The sequence below is a fragment of the Sapajus apella genome, unplaced genomic scaffold (assembly GCF_009761245.1).
Source record: "Sapajus apella isolate SASKATOON/1434 unplaced genomic scaffold, GSC_monkey_1.0 scaffold6, whole genome shotgun sequence".
NCBI classification, from domain to species: Eukaryota; Metazoa; Chordata; class Mammalia; order Primates; family Cebidae; genus Sapajus; species Sapajus apella.
In genome coordinates this window covers 59,563,013-59,580,804 of record NW_022436946.1, presented here as the reverse complement: position 1 = coordinate 59,580,804, position 17,792 = coordinate 59,563,013, and positions in this window count along the sequence as shown.

Below are 17,792 nucleotides of genomic sequence, written 5' to 3'. Positions count from 1 at the left end.
TTTTTTTTTTTTTTTTTTTTTTTTGAGACGGAGTCTCGCTCTTGTTACCCAGGCTGGAGTGCAATGGCGCGATCTCGGCTCACCGCAACCTCCGCCTCCTGGGTTCAGGCAATTCTCCTGCCTCAGCCTCCTGAGTAGCTGGGATTACAGGCACACACCACCATGCCCAGCTAATTTTTTGTATTTTTTTTTTAGTAGAGACGGGGTTTCACCATGTTGACCAGGATGGTCTCGATCTCTTGACCTCGTGATCCACCCGCCTCGGCCTCCCAAAGTGCTGGGATTACAGGCTTGAGCCACCGCGCCCGGCCTTAGGTATTTCTTTTAATGCTATCCCTCCCCTATTCCCCCATCCCCTGCTAACCCTTCCCTAGTCTGCCACCCCCCAACACACCTGCCCCGGTGTGTGATGTTCCCCTCCCTGTGTCCATGTGTTTTCATTGTTCAACAACCACTTATGAGTGAGAACATGTGGTGTTTGGTTTTCTGTTCTTATATCAGTTTGCTGGGAATGATGGTTTCCGGTTTTATCCATGTCCCTGCAAAGGACATGAACCCATCATTTTTTCTGGCTGCATAGTATTCCATGGTGTATATGTGCTACATTTTCTTTTTCCAGTCTATCACTGATGGGCATTTGGGTTAGTTCCAAGTCTTTGCTATTGTGAACAGTGCCACAATAAACATATGTGTGCATGTGTCTTATTTATAATCCTTTGAGTATATACCCAGTAATGGGATTGCTGGGTCAAATGGTATTTCTAGATACTTGAGGAATTGCCACACTGTCTTCCACAATGGTTGAACTAATTTATACTCCCACCAACAGTGTAAAAGCATTCATATTTCTCCACATCCTCTCCAGCATCTATTGTCTCCTGATTTTTTAATGATCGCCATTCTAACTGGTGTGAGATGGTATCTCAATGTGGTTTTGATTTGCATTTCTCTAATGACCAGTGATGATGAGCTATTTTTCATATATTTGTTAGCTGTATAAATGTCTTCTTTTGAGAAGTATCTGTTCATATCTGTTGCCCACTTTTTGATGGTGTTGTTTGTTTGTTTCTTGTAAATTTGTTTAAGTTCTTTGTAGATTCTGGATATTAGCCCTTTGTCAGATGAGTAGATTGCAAAAATTTTTTCCCATTATGTTGATTGCTGGTTCACTCTAATGATTGTTTCTTTTGCTGTGCAGAAGCTCTTTAGTTAAATTAGATCCCATTTGTCTATTTTGGCTTTTGTTGCCATTGCTTTTGGTGTTTTAGTCATGAAGTCTTTGCCCATGCCTGTGTCCTGAATGGTATTGCCTAGGTTTTCTTCTAGGGTTTTTATGGTATTTAGGTCCTATGTTTAAATCTTTAATCCATCTGGAGTTAATTTTTGTATAAGGTGTAAGGAAGGCAACCAATTTCAGCTTGCTGCATATGACTAGCCAGTTTTCCCAACACTATTTATTAAATAGGGAATCCTTTCCCCATTGCTTGTTTTTGTTGGGTTTGTCAAAGATCATATGGTTGTAGTTGTATAGCATTATTTCTGAGGCCTCTGTTCTGTTCTATTGGTCTATATCTCTGTTTGGTACCAGTACCATGCTGTTTTGATTACTGTAGCCTTGTAGTATATAGTTCGAAGTCAGGTAGCTTGATGCTTCCAGCTTTTTTTTTTTTTTTTTTTTTTTTTTTGCTTAGGATTGTCTTGACTGTGCAGGCTCTTTTTTGGTTCCCTATGAAAATTAAGGTGGTTTTTCCCAGTTCTGTGAAGAAAGTCAATGGTAGCTTGATGGGTATAGCATTAAATCTATAAATTACTTTAAGCAGTATGGCCATTTTCACAATATTGATTCCTCCTAACCATGGGCATGGAATGTTTCTCCATCTGTTTGTGTCCTCTCTTATTTCCTTGAGCAGTGGTTTGTAGTTCTCCTTGAAGAGGTCCTTCACATCCCTTGTTAGTTGTATTCCTAGGTATTTTATTCTCTTTGTAGCAATTGTGAATGGGAGTTCACTCATGATTTGACTCTCTGTGTGTCTGTTATTGGTGTATAGGAATGCTTGTGATTTTTGCACATTGATTTTGTATCCTGAGACTGCTGAAGTTGCTTTATCAACTTAAGGAGATTTTGGGCTGAGATGATGGGGTCTTCTAAGTATACAATCATGTCATCTGCAAATAGAGACAACTTGACTTCCTCTTTTCCTAATCAAATACCCTTTATTTCTTTTTCTTGCATGATTGCCCTGGCCAGAACTTCCAATACTATGTTGAATAGGAGTGGTGAGAGAGGACATCCTAGTCTTGTGCCAGTGCCCCCCTGCTGCAGGTCTGCTGGAGTTTGCTGGAAGTCCACTCCAGACCCTGCTGGCCTGGGAATTGCCAGCGGGGGCTGCAAAACAGCAAAGATTGCTGCCTGTTCCTTCCTCTGTTAGTTTTGTCACAGAAGGGTACCCACCAGGTACCAGTCAGAGCTCTCCTGTATAAGATGTCTCTCAGCCCCTGCTGGGAGGTGTCTCCCCATCAGGATACACAGGAGTCAAGGAGCCACTTGAGGAGGCAGTCTGTCCTGTATCAGGGATCTGTTGCTCCCTTCAGAGCTGTGGGCAGGGACATTTAAGTCTGCTGAAGCTGTACCCACAGCCACCCTTTTTCCCAGGTGCTCTGTCCCAGTAAGGTGAGGGCTTTATTTGTAAGTCCCTGACGGGCTGCTGCCTTTTTTCAGAGATGCCCTGCCCAGCACGGAGGGAGCCTAGTGACACAGCCTGCCTGCAGTGGCCTTGCTGAGCTGCCGTCGGCTCCACCCAGTCGCTCTGTAAACTTCCCAGCGACTCTGTTTACACAGACAAGGATAAAACCACCCACCCGAACCTCAGCAATGGTGGATGCCCATCCCCCGAATTCAAGCCTCCCAGGCGGTTCTGTCTCGCTGGTGTTCCAGGTACCACTGGGGTATGAAAAAAAGAAAAACTGCTACAGCTAGCTTTTTGTCTTCCCAATGGGCTACCCAGTTTTGTGCTGGAAACCCGGGGTACTGGTGTTGTAGGCACTGGAGGGAATCTCCTGGTCTGTGGGTTGTGAAGACCGTGGGAAAAGCGTAGTATCTGAGCCAGAGTGCCAGAGTGCTGGGAAAAGTCCCTAATGTCTTCTCTTGGCTAGGAGAGGGAGTTTTCTGGCCCCTTGTACTTCCCAGGTGAGGTGACATCCCACCTTGCTTTGGCTTGCCCTCTTTGGGCTACACTCACTGTCTAACCAGTCCAATGAGATGAACCAAGTACCTCAGTTGGAAATGTGGAGATCACGTGCCTTCTGCATTGCTCTTGCTGGGAGCTGTGTACTGGAGCTGTTCCTATTCAACCGTCTTGCCTGCTCCCTTTTCCCCCACTTTATGTTTTTGTTTGCTTTGTCAAAGATCAGTTGGCTGTAAGTATTTGGGTTTATATCTGGGTTCTCTATTCTGTTTTTATTGGTCCATGTGCCTATTTTCATACCAGTACCATGCTGTTTTGGTGACTATGGACTTAGAATATAGTTTGAAATCAGGTAATGTGATGCCTCTAGATTTGTTTTTTGCTTAGGCTTGCCTTGTCTATGTGGATTCTGTTTTGGTTTCATATGAATTTTAGGATCTGTTTTTCTAGTTCTGTGAAGAATGATGGTGATATTTTGATGGGATTTACATTGAACTTGTAGATTGCTTTTAGCAGTATGGTCATTTTCACAATATTGATTCTACCCATCCATGAGCATGGGTTGTGTTTCTGTTTGTTTGTATTGTCTATGATTTCTTTCAGTAGTGTTTTGTAGTTTTCTTTGTAGAGGTCTTTCACCTCCTTGGTTAGGTATATTCCTAAGTTTTGTGTGTGTGTGTGTGTGTGTGTGTGTGTGTGTGTGTGTGTGTGTGTGTGTGTTTGGGTTTTTTGTTTTTTGTTTTTGCAGCTATTATAAAAGGAGTTGAGTTCGTGATCTAATTCTCAGCTTGGTTGCTGTTGGTGTATAGCAGAGCTACTGATATGTGCACATTAATTTTGTATCCTGATACTTTGCTCAACTCACTCATCAGTTTTAGGAGCCGTTCGGAGGAGTCTTTAGCATTTTCTAGGTATATGGTCATATCATCAGCAAACAGTGACAGTTTGACTGCCTCTTTACCAATTTGGATGCCCTTTATTACTTTCTCTTGTGTGACTGCTCTGGCTAGGACTTCTAGAATTATGTTGAATAGAAGTGAGAATGGGTGTTCTTGTCTTGTTCCAGTTTTCAGAGGGAATACTTTCAATTTTTTCCCCCATTCAGTATTATGTTGGCTGTGGGTTTGTCATAGATGGCTTTTATTACATTGAGGTATGGCCCTTCTATGCTGATTTTTCTGAGGGTTTTAATTATAAAGGGATGCTAGATTTTGTCAAATGCTTTTTCTGCATCTGTTGAGATGATCATGTGATTTTGTTTTTAATTCTGTTTATGTGGCATATCACATTTATTGACTTGTGTATGTTAAAGCATTCCCACATCCCTGGTATGCTCCCCACTTGCTTATGGTGGATTATCTTTTTGATATGATGGATTTGGTTAGCTAGTATTTTGTTAAGGATTTTTGCATTTATGTTCTTCAGGGATATTGGTGCATAGTTTTCTTTTTTTTGTTATGTCCTTTCCTGGTTTTGGTATTAGGGTGATACTAGCTTCATAGAATGATTTAGGGAGGATTCCCTTTTTCTCTATCTTGTGGAAGTGTCAATAGGATTGGTACCAATTGTTATTTGAATGGCTGGCAGAATTCAGCTGTGAATCCATCTGGTCCTGGACTTTTTTTTTGTTGGTAATTTTTTTTGTTACCATTTCAATCTTGCTGCATGTTATTGGTCTGTTTGGGGTTTCTAATTCTTCCTGATTTAAGCTAGGAGGGTTGTATATTTCCAGGAATTTATACATATTCTCTAGATTTTGTAGTTTATGCATGTAAAGGTGTTCATAGTAGTCTTGAATGATTTTTTGTATGTCTGTGGTGTTGGTTGCAATATCTCCCATTTCGTTTCCAATTGAGCTTATTTGATCTTCTCTCTTCTTTTATTGGTTAATCTTGTTAATGATCTATCAATTTTATTTATCTTTTCAAAGAACCAGCTTTTTGTTGCATTTATCTTTTGTATTTTTGTTTGTTTCTATTTCATTCAGTCTGCTCTGATCTTGGTTACTTCTTTTCTTCTGCTGGGTTTGGGTTTGGTTTGTTCTTGTTTCTCTAGTTCCTTGAGGGTTGACCTTAAATTGTCTATTTGTGTTCTTTCAGACTTTTTGATGTAAGCATTTAAGGCTGCAAAGTTTCCTCTTACCACCACCTTTGCTGTATCCCAGAGGTTTTAATAGGTTGTGTCACTATTATTGTTCAGTTCAAAGAATTTTTGAATTTCCATTTTGATTTCTTGTTGATCCAATGATCATTCAGGAGCAGGTTATTTAATTTCCATATATTTGCATGGTTTTGAAGGTTCCTCTTGGAGTTGATTTCCAGTTTTATTCCACTGTGGTCTGAGAGAGTACTTGATGTAATTTCAGTTTTCTTAAATTTGTTGAGAGTTGTTTTGTGGTCTATCATTAGATCTATCCTGAAGAATGTTCCATGTGCTGATGAATAGAATGTATATTCTTCAGTTGTTGGATAGAATGTTCTGTAAATAGCTGTTAACCCCATTTATTCTAGGGTATAGTTTAAATCCATTGTTTCTTTGTTGACTTTCTGTCATAACGACCTGCCAACTGCTGTCAGTGGAGTATTGACGTTCCCCACTATTATTGTGTTGCTGTCTATCTCATAATTGTTCTGTAAATTTGGGAGCTGCAGTGTTAGGGGCATATATATTTAGAATTGTGATATTTCCTCTTTGGACAAGACCTTTTATCATTATGTAATGTCTCTCTTTGTCTTTTTTAACTGCTATTGCTTTAAAGTTTGTTTTGTCTGATATGAAAATAGCTACTCCTGCTTGCTTTTGGTGTCAGTTTGCATGAAATGTCTTTTTCCACCTCTTTACCTTAAGTTTATGTGAGTCCTTATGTATTAAGTGAGGCTCTTGAAGGGAGCAAATACTTGGTTGGTGAATTCTTATCCATTCTGCAATTCTGTATCTTTTAAAAGGAGCCTTTCAGCCATTTATATTCAATGTTAGTATTGAGATGTGAGGTACTATTTCGTTCATCATGCTATTTGTTGCCTGAATACCTTGATTGATTTATTTATCTATTTATTGTATTTTTGTTTTATAGGTCCTGTGAGATTCATGCTTTAAAGAGATTCTGTTTTGATGTGTTTCCAGGATTTCTTTCAATATTTAGAGCTTCTTTTAGCAGTTCTTGTAGTGCTGTCTTGGTATTGGCAAATTCTCTCAGCATTTGTTTGTCTGAAAAAGACTGTATCTTTCCTTCATTTATGAAGCTTAGTTTCACTGGATACAAAATTCTTGGCTGATAATTGTTTTGTTTAAGCAGGATGAAGATAGGGCCCCAATCTATTCTAGCTTGTAGAATCTGCTGAGAAATCTACTGTTAATCTGATAGGTTTTCCTTTTTAGGTTCCCTAGTGCTTTTGCCTCACAGCTCTTAAGATTCTTTCCCTCATCTTGACTTTAGATAACCTGATGACTATGTGCCTCTGTAGTGATCTTTTTTTGATGACTTTCCTGGGTATTCTTTGGGCTTCTTATATTTGGATGTCTAGATATCTAGCAAGGCCAGGGATGTTTTCCTCAGTTATTCCCCCAAATATATTTTCCAAACATTTAGATTTCTCTTCTTCCTCAAGAATGCCAATTATTCTCAGATTTGGTCATTTAACATAATCCCAAACTTCCTGGAGGCTTTTGTTCATTTTTTAAAAATTCATTTTTCTTTGTCTTCATTGGATTGGGTTATTTCGAAAACCTTGTCTTTGAGCTCTGAAGTTCTTTCTTCTGCTTGTTCGATTCTACTGCTGAGGCTCTGTGGTACATTTTGTGTTTCTCTAAATGTGTCCTTTATTTCCTGAAGTTGTGATTTTTTTTTTATTTATACTATCTATTTCACTGATGATTTCTCCTCTCATATCTTGTATCATTTTTTTTTTAAGTTGGACTTCACCTTTCTCTGGTGCCTCCTTGATTAGCTTAATAATCAATCTACTGAATTCTTTTTCTGGCAATTAAGGGATTTCTTCTTGGTTTGTATCCATTGCTGGTGGGCTAGTGTGATTTTTTGGGGGGGTGTTAAAGAACCTTGTTGTGTCATATTGCCAGAATTGTTTTCCTGGTTCCTTCTCATTTGGGTAGGCTCTGTCAGAGGGAAGATTTGAGGCTCAAGGCTGCTGCTCAGATTCTTTTGTCCCACAGGGTGCTCCTTTCATGTAGCACTGTCCCCCTTTTCCTAGGGATATGGCTTCCTAAGAGCAGAACTGTAGTGATTGTTATTCTCTTCCAAATCTAGCCACCCAGCAGGGCTACTAGGCTCCAGGCTGGTACTGGAGGGTAGTCTGCACAGAGTCCTGTGATGTGAACTGTCTTCAGGTCTCTCAGCCGTGGATACCAGCACCTGCTCCAGTGGAGGTGGCAGAGTGAAATGGACTCTGAGGATCCTTAGTTGTAGCTGTTTAATGCAATAGTTTTGTGCTGGTTGGCCTCCTGCCAGGAAGTGGCACTTTCCATAGAGCATTAGCTATGGTAGTATATGGGAGGACCAGGCGGTGGGTGAGGCCCTAGAACTCCTGAGAGAATATAACCTTTGTCTTCGGCTTCCAGGGTAGGGAGGGAAGGCCCATCAGGTTGGGGCAGGGTTAGGCATATCTGAGCTCAGACTCTCCTTGGGCGGGGTTTTCTGTGGCTGCTGTGGGAGATGGGGGTGTGGTTCCCAGGTCAATGGAGTTATGTTCTCAGGAGAGTTATGGATGCCTCTGCTGTGTCATGCAGGTTGTCAGAGAAGCTGGGAAAGCCAGCAGTTACAGGCTTCACCCCACTCCCATGAAACCCAAAAGGTCAGTCTCACTCCCACCATGCCCCCCTCAAACAACTCTGAGTTTCTTTCTAGGCAATGGGTAAGCATGGCTGAGAATTTGCCCAGGCTCCCAGCATCCTGGCTGAGAAAGCAAGCAGGGCTTTCAGGGGCACCTCCCTGCCTGTGGAGTATGTACCCTAGATTCATGCCCTCCCCCAAGTTCTGGCCAGAAAACTTCTCATTTGTTTGGAATTATTATAAAGTTCATTGGGAGGTTTCTTTCTCCCTGTGGTATTTTCCCAATTCTTCTGGCAGCCCTCCCCAAGGACCCCTGTGACACAAGTCAGAAATGACTTCCCTGGAGACCTAGAGCGTCCACAGGGCTTTTCCCATTGCTTCCTCTACCCTTGTATTTCACTTGGCTCCCTAAATTGTCTCAGCTCCAGGTAAAGTCAAATCCTTTTCCTGTGATCTGAACCTTCAAATTCCCCAGTCATGGTGTGTGTTTGGGGGTGGATGATTCCCCTTTCCCATTTTCACAGCATGGGCACTTGCAGTATTTGGGCTGTCTCCTAGGTCTTGAAAGAGCAATCCGCTTCCTTCAAAGGGTCTGTAGATTCTCTCAGCTTTCCTGGTATATTCCTGCAGTAGTTCTGGAGCAAAAGTTCACAATGCAAGTCTCCACAAACTGTTCTGTCTGTCCAATTGGGAGCTGCAATGTGGTCCTGCCTCCTGTCCACCGTTTTTTCCAAATACCTTCTAAGTCTAGATTTTTTTTTTTCATGTGGCAGTCCACTTATTCCAGCACCATTTGTTAAAAAAACTGTCCTTTCTTCATTGAGTTGCCTTTGATCACTTATCAAAGATCAGTTGATTATATTTGTCTATCTATTTCTAGGTTCTCTACTCTGTTCCGTTGATCTATTGTCTACTCTTTCATCAAGACTACACTGTCTTAATTACTGTAGCTTTATAACAAGTCTTTAAGTGGGTTAATATATGTAGTCCAATTTTGTTCTTCTTCCTTCATATTGTATTGATCGTTCTTTTTTGTTTGTTTGTTTCTGTATAACTGTTAGAATCTGTCAATATTCCCAAAGTAACTCACTGAGACTTTCATTGGAATTGCAATGAATCTATAGATAAAGTTGGGAAGAACTGACATCTTAAAAATATTGAGGCTTTCTATCCATGAAAATGGAATATCTCTCCATTTATTTCAACTTTTTAAAATTTCTTTTACTATGCAAATAATTGAATTAATAAATACTGCCAATAAGACTTCATGTTTGGAATGATTTGTGTAATGTTAAGAGTCATACCATAGAATTTTCATATTTTCAATATTCTCTTCTAATGAATAAAGACGCTAACTTAACATTTTCTGAGCACCTACCTCCAATAGATAACTTGAATGAGTCTATTTCTCCAACCATGTTGCTACCACTCTCATCCAGTCCCCATCAACTCTCTCCTTGACCATGGCAATAGCTTCCTAAAAGCTTCAACTCCAAGTCCACCCTTTTAAATTTATTTATTATAAAAATAATAAATAAACTATTTTTTGAGACAGTGTCCAGACTGGAATGCAATGGTGTGATTACTGCTCACTGCAGCCTCAATCTCCTGGGCTTAAGCAATTCTCCCACTTCAGCCTCCTGAGTAGCTGGGACTACAAGCATGTTTACTACTGTAAGCTAGGTAAGGTTCTAAGTGGTGAGCAAAATAAGCATGTCTCATTGATTATTAAAATCTTGGGGAGATCAACAATAAACAGGTCGTTAGACATGCTTCATAGGAAAATAACAAGTTGAAGTGACAGCAAATAACCATTGTAAAATCTACTTAGGTAGAACAGACAGGGAGAGCTATGGTTGAGATTTAAAGAATGTGCAGAGCCAGGCCTGAAAAGTGGGGAGCAGGGCTAATTTGTTATATTTTTGGTAGAGATAGGGTCTCATTATGCTGCCCAGATGGGTCTTGAACTCCTAGTCTCAAGCAGTCCTCCCATTTTGGCCTCTCAAAGTGCTAGGATTACAGACACGAGCCACCGCACCTGGCCACCAAGTCCACCCTTGATCCCAGTGCCAGTTATCCACTTATTTGTTCTTATCCTCAAGCCCACCTTTCTTTGCTCTACTGTATGATACTTGAGCTGACTCTGTAAACTACATTTCTGCTTTGCCAGTCAACACAATGCTAGGCTCTGCCAGTAGAGGGTGCAGGACAAAGTCTACAAGGCTGGAAGAGGGAGAAGAGAATCCTCTTCTCTCTTTTTTTTTTGAATGGCAGGAAGGGGCACAGTGTGCAGCTACTTCCTGTGGTGTTCTTCAAAGCAGCTGAGGCCTCGTGGTTTCAGCAAGCAGCCCCCTGCAAGTTTCTTCTTCCCCCCAGTGGTGAATAGCATGTTCCTGCAGGAGTCTCACCTTCTCATCAGAGTGTTGATCACAGAACTTACAGGACTGCCTCTAGATTTCCAAGTTCCTTCCTTGTTCTTCCCTCAGCCTAGGGTGTTCTCAGCAGTTGCTACCTCTACTACACCTTTTAAAAGTTATCCACCTTGTGCATAGTTAACAACTTCTATCAAATGTTCCCCGTTCGAGTCACTGATGGGGTTTCTGCCTCTCCACTAGATCTTGACTAGGCTCCCTATTTATTCTCCCTAAAATACACTCTTTATTTTATTCCCCAGACAGTAGCCAGAGTGGCTTATTTTTAAATTTGGGTCCCACCGAACAAGAGAATGAAAAATAGGCTCTAAGATGCATGAATCTCCATTCCCTGCTGTTACATTTCTGTGGTTTCCCAATGCACTTGGAATAAAAGCTAAATTCTATCTTAGCCTCAAGACCTCTACCCAGCTTCCCCAAACTTATCTGACTTTCTTGTCGTGTCTCCAGAACTCCACACGCTGTGCTAGATGTGATGGTTCCGTGCTGGGATGGTTGGTTTAGTGTGTCAACTTGGCTAGGTCATAGTCCCCTGTTATTTAATCAAACACTAATCTAGATCTAGCTGTGAAGATGTATTGTGAGGATGTGGTTAGCATCTACAATCAGTTGACTTTACGTAGAAGGAGATTACCCTCAATTACATGTGTGGGCCTTAGCCAATCAGCTGGAAAGCCTCAAATGCAACAAAACTGAGGTTTTCTGTAAGAGGAAATTCTGCCTTAAGACTATAGCAGTATAGCCCAAGTGTTGCAGCCTACTGGCCTGGCCTCCAGATTTCAAACTTGCCAGCCCCTACAATCACATAAGCAATTCCTTGAAACATATAAGCAAATGAAATAGTATATACAGTATATATAAAATATATGGTTTTTTTTTTTTTTTTTTTTTTTTTTGAGATGGAGTCTTGTTCTGTCGCCCAGGCTGGAGTGCAGTGGTGCCATCTCGGCTCACTGCAACCTCCACATCCTGGGTTTAGGCAATTCTCCTGCCTCAGCCTCCTGAGTAGCTGGGATTATAGGTACCCACAACCACGCCCAGCTAGTTTTTTGTATTTTTAGTAGAGATGGGGTTTCACCGTGTTAGCCAGGCTGGTCTTGATCTCCAAAACTCGTGATCCACCCACCTCAGCCTCCCAAAGTGCTGGGATTACAGACGTGAGCCACAGCGCCTGGCAAAATATATGATTTTATATGCATATACATACAACCTACATATGGTGCTATACCTGGGCACCTCAAACTAACCCTGGGGGGCCGCCTGGAGCTCTGCTCCCCACTTTGCAGGCCTGGCTCTGCTCATTCTTTAAATCTCAACCACAGCTCTGCTCTCCCTGTCTGTTCTATCTAAGTAGATTTTACAACTGTTATTTGCTGTCACTTCAACTTGTTCTTTTCCTTTGAAGCGTGTCTAACTACCTGTTTATTGTTGATCTCCCCAAGATTTTAATAATCAATGAGACATGCTTATTTTCCTCACCACTTAGAACCTTACCTGGTTTACAGTAGGTATTCAATAAATATTTAATGAATAATAAATTAACCCATCAAACGCCTAAAGCTTTTATTTCCTAAAAAGGAATTGTATAAATACATTCAATTTTTCTTAGTTTAATTCTGAAGTATTTTAAAAATATAGGAAACAATTTCAGATGTCCATATATTCATACATTTTCAGAAAAATTTCAACAAGGGTTGGAATAAAAAGTATTTCTGATTAGCATTGATTTAATTTTTAAAAATGCAATATCATAATTACCCCAATTTTTCTCACCTTGAAAAGTCTATCTAAACTTAAATCATCATGTGAAGCTCATCTTCTCCATAAAATAACCTCTCCTGACCACGGTAGCTCACTGGGAGCTCTCTTTGTCTATGTCCCAGTGGCATTTATTCTATACCACATGACTTTAGGGTTTAATTATCTGCTGCCTAAAATGGTTGGCTACTGTTTCACATATGCTATGTTAGTACTCTTTCTCAAAGGACAATCTAAATGGCATCACTGTATCTTATTCGTCATTTTATTACACTAAGCACCCAGTATAATACTTTGTACACTGTTGGATGAAAAATTACATTTCTTTTTGAGTCCTTATTTCTCACTATTTTCTGTTTTTGAGACGGAGTTTTGCTCTTGTTGCCCAGGCTGGAGTGCAATGGCACAATCTCGACTCACTGCAATCTCCGTCTCCTGGGTTCAAGCAATTTTCCTGCCTCAGTCTCCCAAGTAGCTGAGTTTACAGGTGCCTGCCACCACACCCAGCTAATTTTGTTGTATTTTTAATAGAGATGGGGTTTCACCATGTTGGCCAAGTCTCAAACTCCTGACCTCAGGCTATCCACCTGCCTCAGCCTCCAAAGTGCTGGGATTACAGGTGTGAGCCACCGCATGCCGCCTATTTCTCATTGATGATTAAATAACAAACATCTCCTGCTTAAAGGCCTGGCTCAGAAAAACCCACAAATAATAAATGGCTTACAGCTACTCAGACCAGGCATCTTGCAATTCTCTAAGCAATCCATTAAATACTTGACCAAAATTCTTCTTAGGAAGTTGGGCACTTTAGTCTCCTTCCAGTGAGGCAACCCCAACTTCTTACTTTTGCTAGCTCTTTCCACCAGGAGCCATGAGTGGTTTTTAAAATGTAATCTCTTGTTTAAATTAGAGGTTATAAATATGAACTATCAATGAAGAGTCAGTAAGAATATGTAACATGCCTTGGCTGCTATTTCCAAGTGCCCTAGTGGCTCTTGTGATCAATAGACACAAAATCATTTTGGATGCATAGCTGAATTTGTAACGGCCTTCAGCCATGTATTTTCTCCACCAAGCGACATTCAAATCATGACGGCCATGATTTGATGGAGGGAGGGAGGGAGAGTCTTGCTCTATTGCCAGGCTGGAGTGCAGTAGTGCCATCCCGGCTCACTGCAACCTCCGCCTCCTGGGTTCAAGTGATTCCCCTGCCTCAGCCTCCTCAGTAGCTGGGACTACAGGCACGCACCAGCATGCCTGGCTTTTGTGTTTTAGTAGAGATGGGGTTTCACCATGTTGGCCAGGATGGTCTTGACCTTCTGACCTCGTGATCTGCCCAACTCAGAAGGAAGGAAGGAGGGAGAAAGGCAAGGAAGGAAGGAAGGAAGGAAGGGAGGGAGGGAAGAAAGGAAGGGAGGGAGGGAGGGAAGAAAGGAAGGGAGGGAGGGAGGGAGGGCTCTTCATATTGTAAACCTCTAAATGAAAATGCATATCCTGTGGGAAAGTGCAGTCCTGTCTCCCTCTGCTGGAATCATAGTAAAATTGTTTAAGGCAACCTTTTCTTCATTTCCAAATCTGCCTTTGATTGAAACCCATAGGCTTCTAGGCTCAAATATAGACTCACAAGAAGTCCCCAGGCTTCTTTTTGATCAAGTTTGATATGCTCATCGAGCTTCAGGGAAGTCATTAAGGGCAGATGTTGTGGTGAAAAGAGGAAATGCCGTGAGATTCATCTGGGCTTAAAGCCAGGGTGGCAGTGAGCAGCCCTTCATGGGGGTGCTAGGATGGAAGAGGCTGTGAACATGGGGTCCCCTCAGCTTGTTGTCTGAGGACTGAGTACAAAATTCAGGGGCTTCTTTGGTTGTCTCCCCAAGCAAATCCAATAGCAGGGGAATAATGATAGTTTGCAGTTGAATGGTGCTTGGGCATTTACAAAACATTTCCACATGTGTGATTTCACTTGGCCCTGAGAACAAGCCCTTGAAGCAGGCACAGCCCGTTACTACCTCCACTTCCGTAAGGACGTACACAAGGCCCTGAAACATAAAGTCATTTGCACCAGGACACGTGATTAATAGGAAAACTTGTGCTTTTGATCCCCAGACCTGGGCTTTTTCATGATCTCTGTCTTCCCCAGGCACCTTCCTGAAATGACTGATCTGTAAAATGATTTTATTTGTGACACATTCTTCTTATTTACCGTGCTGCCCAACAAGACATTTTGATAACAACTCAGATCTTATAGTTAATTAATTCCAGATTCTTCCCTGCTAATTAGAGGAGCTGATTCATTGAAATGGAATAGAGGTTTAGGAGGATGACAAGAATAAATTCTTTGAATGAGAAGCCATATTAGGAACTGTCAACTCTTGAAGAAAAGAAAGAGTGTGATTTAATTTTATGATAAAATGCACAACACACTTAAATTGAACTCATGGGTAAAGATACAACAGGAAAGAACAACATAGCACAACATAAGTTGTGCAATTTATTGTATTTAACTTTTTTCAGCATGTGACTGTCTTGACTCACAGAGTAACTTTGATTGCATATAATTTCTTAAAATGAGTTAATATAAATTCCACTCTGTTTTAATCTATTGAAAAATAAAAACATAATAAGCTGCAGTATTTTCATTCATCTTCATTCATTCATTTTCATTCATCTTCATCTTCATTTTCATTCATCTCCATCTTCATTTTTTTTTCCCCCAGATTATTTGGTTCCTTGCTGTAAGAGAAAGAGAAAACACAGGGTACTTTATGTGCCAGTGGAACTAATTTTTGTGTATTTCTGCCCTGTGAGGCTTCCCTAGGGGCTTCTGAAGTCACCATGAACCTTGCTCCATATCCTGGGCCCAGGAGAACATCCAGGGCAGCTTGGATGTGAATATAAATCACAGGTTTGCGGGGGCTGCAGCTGATCATTGGTGCCGTGAACCTGCCTTAGGCATCTTTCAGAATCGCGACTATTTCAGGTGGGATAGATGTTGGGGCTCGCCTAAGTTAATCTACCTCTTTTACTAACAGAAAACTCATTCAGATGAGTTATTCAGTTTTGTTTGGTTTCCCCAAGTGGCTATAAGGTTGTAGGAGCTTCTTATTTTTTATTAGTACCATTTAGGTACAGCTAGTAATTTCCTGTCCCTTTCAGTCAATGCTGGAGATGGAGCCAGCCAATCTCTAGTGATGTGGTCTTCCGGGCTGTGACTTCTGCTTTTAATTGTTCTATAGAAAATGCTAAAGTTGGCAACACAGGTGGTTTTCTCAGTTGGTTCTTCTTGAGTTGAATATTCAGTAGTTTCTGGAGTTGCCGAGTGAAATTTCACCTAATTTAGAATTTCTACAGCTCATGCTCTGAAACCTCAGTAATAGGGCCATGCAATTTTTAGAAAACCAGAATTATTTTGCTTAAAAAATGTTTTGCTTTCTGGTCTATTTACAGGTGTTAACTAGTGGCCCCTAGTTGTTTTAAAATAGAAAAGAAAGAAATGCTCTCTCCATCCCCACGTGTCCCCACCCAGTCATGCAAGGTACCTGTCCGGCTCCGTTACCATAGCCTCTCAGGCAACAGGAGGCAAAGCCTGAGGCACCAGAGAAATCCATAAGTAGCAAGGCCAAACTGTTCAGGCGGTGAGGACAGAGAGATCAGAGTAAATTGACCTTGGATATAGGAATGCTAATTTCTTAGCAGTCAAAGCCAAAGGGCATTTCCCACCTCAGTTGGACACCATGCTGCACGTCCTGGGAAAGACAGCCTCATATAGGAGATCATGGGATCTGTTCTATCAGGTTGGTGATTCTGATTGTCCCATAAATATAAAGATTGCTATAGTGTGTGCGAAGCATATGGCTTACCCAGCCATCTCACTACAAACATCTAGAAGACAAAAATGGAAAAGCATTTAAATTTTAGGCAAACTTTCAGCATCATCTGTTATGTCTAGTGGGTAACACTCCAAAGAATTTGAAGATAGCAACACTCCAACAAGTAAGCAAAGGCTGGGGTTGGAGAGGGTTACTATAAAGTAGGGATCCTACTCAGGTATGACGACATCTTCTTAGAAAGACAGACAGCGCAATCGTAGCAGCTCAGACTCTAGCCAGCTCTATCTGTGTTCAAATCCCAGCTTGGCCATTTACCTGCATGGACTCTGGGAGGGAAACCTGTCCACACCTCAAGTTCTTCATTGTAAAACTAGAATGATAGCAATAATACTTACTTCTTAAAGAGGCAAATAAGTTAATGTAAAATGCTTAGAATCATGCATTACATGGGTAAAAATTTTTGCAATGGGCTGAACGTTGGCATCTGCTCCCAACCAAATTCTAGGCTGAAACCTAAATTCCCAATGTAATGGTATTTGGAGGCATGGCCCTTTGGGAGGTGATTAAATCATGAGGATGAAGTCCTCACAGATGAGATTAATGCCCTTATAAGAAGAAACATGAGAGAGATGATCTCTCTCTGCTTTCCTCCAAGTGAGGATACCGCTAACCAAGAAGAGCCTTCACCCACACACTGAATCAGCCAGGGCCTTGATCTTGGACTCCCCAGCCTCCAGGACTATGAGAAACAAATGTTCATTGTTTACACCACCCAGTGGATGGTATTCTGTTATAGCAGCCTGAACAGACTAAGATAAAGTTCTACAACAGCTGCTCAAGGGAAACCTGTGTGAATTTATCATAGACAACGCCACCACTTTGCACTTAGACAGGACTTTAAGCTGACAGACGCATTCCCATGCATTCACTCATTTGCTTCTCACAACAACACTACGAGTTAGGCAAGGTAGGAGTTAGTACCTCCATTTTATACATAAGGAAACGGAGTCCAGGGATTTTTTCCGCTGTAAAATGGAGACATCAACAGGCCTCAGGAGCAACTTATCTCCAAACTGTAAACATGAATTTTCACACCAAGCCTATTTTCTCCATTTGATTGCAATTGGTAGATAACTTTTAAAAACTCCATGAACTTGTATTTTTTTGCTTCACCTTGGCAACTTCTTCCACAAAGTCTTCACTTGAACCTCACGAAGGCCGTAGTTGTATATTCACCACTTCCGAGCTTCATTTGTAACTACCTTTGATGAGCATGTTTCTGTGCTAAGACATGCACAACTCACATAACACCTATCAGGACTTTATAAAATTAAATGTATGCCTGGCATAGGTATGACACCAAAAGCACAATTAACCAAAGAAACGACAGATAAGCTGGACTTTGTTGAAATTTAAAATTTTGCTGCTTCAACACAACAGACACCATCAAGAAAGTGAAAAGACAACCAACTGGGAGAAAATATTAACAAAGCATATTTCTGATAAATATCTGATAATTGTATTTAGAATGCATAAAGAATCCCTACAACCCAATAATTAAAGACAACCAAGCTTTAAAATGGGCAATCTGAATAGATATTTCTCCAAAGAAAATATGCAAACAGCCAATAAGCCAAAATATGCAAACAGCCAATAAGCTTATGAGAAGATGTTCGACATCACTAAAATCAGGAAAATACAAATTGAAACCACAATGAGATACCGCTTCACACTCATTAGGGTGGCTAAAATAAAAGACAGACAGTAGGAAGTGTTGACAAAGATTCTGAGAAATTGGAAGCCT